Below are 4,272 nucleotides of genomic sequence, written 5' to 3' on the forward strand. Positions count from 1 at the left end.
CCTCTTACATTGGTGTCACTGGAAGGAGGAATGTCCCCTTATATTGATGTCCATGAAAGGAAGAATGCACCACGATGATTACTAGACGCCATATAATGTTGTGAACATGCTGCATTGTTGCCATTTGTGGTAAACAAGTCTTTTCAATCTGCCCAGTAATGTCACACCATTAAAGAAGCTAACATGCTTAATGTGACATGTAGTTGAGTTGGCATCATTTTACTCCACCCACAGGCCAATGTTGTGTGGCCGGAGGAGAGGACATGTGTTAGAATACACAGTACTGTGTTTATAGCAATAACTACTGCAGTATACAATTTCAGTCACTGGATGGCAGTGTTTATAAGTTCTGTTATACAGTATATGGTGTATATATCTCTGTTGTATTGAATAAGGTAGAAAATAAAAGCTGTGGCTTCCTTCCTGTTTTTAAGCCATGAGCAGCATGCATATCAGACTGTGTGCTTGTGTTTCTTTGTGAGGCTGTGCAAGAAGTTCCAACAACACGATAGTGACATGAATGTAACAATATAAGACATTTAATGGAAGCTATACCTGAAATAAATTAAATAATAAATATGGCCCGGTGAAGAGGAAGCTTCTTGCTCTATCCTACACTCTTTTACTCATATTTGTAATCTTTCCCTCTCTACTGGGATCTTCCCCTCCCCTCTAAAACATACGCAGGTTACCCCCATACCCAAAGGACCCTCACTGGGGCCCACAAACCTTAACAACCTCAAGCCAATCTCCTTACTCCAATTTACCTTTAAACTCCCAGAACAGCCTTTCTCAACCATGGTGCCTCCTGGCCTCCTAAGGGGTGCCTCAAAATGTTGTGGTATTTAGACTGTGATGTGAAGGGGGCTCCTGGTGTAAAAGTGGAACTCTGTTGTGATAGGGAGGGACTCTGGTATGAAAGTGGATGTGAAGGAGGGCTACTGATGCAAAGGGTGACTTTGATGTGAAGGGGGTGACCTTAATTTGAAGGGGGCACGTTGATGTGAAGAGGTAGACCGAATTTGTGCTTTTGTGTGAGCGCCCATTTTAAATCTATGACATTTCAGTTTGGGGTGCCTCAAGATTTTGCATAGTTTTAAAGGGCGCCGTGACCAAAAATGAGTTGAGACCCACCTGGGATAATGAATCCTGGATCCTTCCATTGTTGAATTGGTGGCAATGCTATCACTCTTGCCAATTTGATGGAATCCAAGGGGGTTAAGTGTTTTCCTACTTTACAGGCTAAGTACCGTCTTCCTCCAAGTAAATTGTTACGCTACCTGCAAATTAAGCATTATCCAGAGAAATTAAGTCGTAGTCATTCGGATCTTCTTCGACGTACTCAGTTTGAACTCCTCTGTGCTTCCGATCCTCATTCTCCGGGGTCAACTCTTTTCTCTACTCCGAACATCTTGGTTCGTCTCGGTTACCCTTACCCTCCTATACCGTTAGGTGGTTGTCTGATCTTGGTGGTAGCCCCCCGCCTGAAGACTGGTCACATATTTGGACCAATACCCCTAGCAGTTGGCCTAACGTGTTGACCCTGTAAACTAGTTCTAAATTGCTCAATTGCTCATGCGCTGGTACTTGGTCTCTTCGAGAATTGCTAGATTGTTCCCATCGTATCCCCATGCCTGTTTTATGTAAAGGAAACCTTACAGGGGGCATTCATTGCTAAACTGCATTTGCAAAATGTTATCTTGCTGGCTGCCATGTGGCTTTATTATATTCTGTTATTTTATTATAGTCACTGACCCCAAAATTGTCTACAGATCTGAAACTCTTCCACTGGGTACTTGTTCCAGATCAGTATTGCAGCCAGGCAAGGAGGCCAACTCAGTATAAAGCCAATGCGTTCTCGGGGGTCGGCAGCAAAAAAAGTTTCCCAGCACACTCACCAGCCAGCATGCAAAAAAAAACAAAAACCTGTCTAACCGCTAAGTTGCTTTGCTCGGGGGTTAGCAGTCCCCTCCCTTCATCAGGACTATAACAGGACAACACAAAGGCACAAGAACACGTCCGGAGTAGTGAAGAGTAAGGATGGGCTCGGGCGTGTTCGCAGCTCCATGTGCCGAGCCAGGAAGCTGACAGCGCCGCACCGCCAATCACAGGTACTGAGACATTTCCCGATCTCTGCAGCTGCGGACAGGGAACATGTCTCAGTAATAGATGGCGTTGAGATTCCTATGCTCCTCGACTCCATCTTGTGGCCTTAGTGCCGCTAGATGGAGCTATAGATCATTCCCATAGATAATGCCATAAAGCAGCCTCATAACGTGCCTATATGTCGGGAAACTAGTTATTAACCCCTTCCCATCCGGAGCAAGTCCTTCATTTTTGCACACACTTGATAAAATCAGAATTTTTATCTAGAAAACAGCTTAAACAATGATATATTTTCTGAAAGCAGAGGTCCTGGAGAATTACAAAAATGCTAGTTGCAATTTTTTATGTTGCAGGATTGTCACACTTACCTGGTCCCCGTGTCGGGTTTTACCCTCTGTCCTGTTTTCATGCCAGGTTTTCCCCTTGTCCAAGGTGCTCGGTTTCCGGCCTATTGCAGGTCACAGGCCTGCGTCCTCCGTGGACTCAATCCCCTTTTCCTTTGTGCCGTAACTCCCCAGTGTACCTTCTATTACCCAGTACCAGTACATCCGGTCAGGGCCGGATTTCCTACAAGGCCAACCGAGGCCCGACCTCGGGGCAGCAGGGAGTGGAGGGGCAGAAGGGGTGTGGCATTCCTATCTCCCCACGCCCAGGACATGCAGTTCCGGGCGCGGGGCGGGTAGTTGTTTTCTACATTTAGTCTGGCTTTGGGCAAGCAGAGCTAAATGTACAGCGGGAAAGCTTCCACTTGTTTTGTATAGGTGATCTCGGCAACGTCGCCGAGATCACTTGTATGCAGCCTGCATACACCTTGGTGCATTGAGGAACCTGGCATTGGGGCAGCATCTGGCCCTGCATCCGGTACCTCTGAGTGGCATCAGTCTTTCTTTGACACTGTCTGTGCTGTCTCTCTGTTCCTATTGCAGTAGGTCAGTTGTGTCTGCACAGGTGTGTTGGAGGGCCGTAACCTGGGAGCTGTCCTGCAGCGCAACATCCCCACCATCAGGGGCTCTGGAGAAGACGCAGGCACTCAGGTTCTGCGCCCCTAGCACACCTGTGCCAAATGTGCAATCACCCTGTCCCTACACTCCCTGTGTTTAGGATACCCAGTGTCCATTCACTCCTTGTGACCGGTGTCCCAGGCCTGATTCCCCGCTCCATTGGTCTTGGGTTGCTCCACAAAATCCGGAGCTCATATTCCCAGTGCCAACGGTTCCCAGACTGTCACACGGATATATTGAAGTTTGCAAGCTTAGTGGTGAACCCCATATAGTCTATCGGGTTGAATCTTAATATTCAATTCTGCCCATTTGTAGGGCAAATAAGTGCTGTTTATATCCAAAGGGCATGGGAAGTTGGGGCAGTGCCATGAATCTCTCCCTAAACAGAACCATCAGTTCTCCTTAACAGCTCCAACACACACTGACAATATGGGCGCTGTCAGCCCACTCTTTGTATAGTGAGGGGGGCTGGGTTATCCAATCCTTCAAATTATTTGCCCTTTTGCCATCCAGCTGACCTGGGGCAAAGGCTGGGCGTCACTCAACTCCAAAGACTGAGGACCTCATGTGACAGAAAGAAAGTAGTGTAGTCAGGACCAGATTTACTCGCCCTGCTGCCCCAAGGCCAGGTTCCTCGATGCGCTCCCTCCCCACCAAACAACCCCCCCATGGAGAATGCCAACCAGATAGCGGGGGCGGCAGGGTTCGTTTAAATTTTTTTATTGTTTCTTTACTATTTTTTACTTTTTTATCACATGTTTTATTTATTTTTTTATTTTCTTTTACTTTTTTAAATTTTAAATGATATTTTTTTAAATATTTTTTTATCTTTTTTATTTTTGTTATAATTATTTTCTTATTTTTTTTCATAATATTGTTTCTTATTTTTTTACTTTTTAATTATTGTTTACTTTATTTTTTAATGATAATTTCTTATTATTTTTTTACTTTACTTATTCCAGCCGTCAGATAGAGCTCAGGCCCCCTTTTTACTAGCTGGTTCTTTTTAGGGCGTTATGAGCAATCTCTACTCTACCCAAGACCCTAATCGAAAACAATCTGGATATATTTCTTTCTTTTCTGCATCGGTAGCCATGTTTAATCATTGTTGTCCTCAGGGCCGGATTTACTCTCCCTGCCGCCCCAAGTCCAGGTTCTGCAATGC

The sequence above is a fragment of the Nanorana parkeri genome, unplaced genomic scaffold (assembly GCF_000935625.1).
Source record: "Nanorana parkeri isolate BGI_ZX_2015 unplaced genomic scaffold, ASM93562v1 scaffold1622, whole genome shotgun sequence".
Lineage (NCBI taxonomy): Eukaryota > Metazoa > Chordata > Amphibia > Anura > Dicroglossidae > Nanorana > Nanorana parkeri.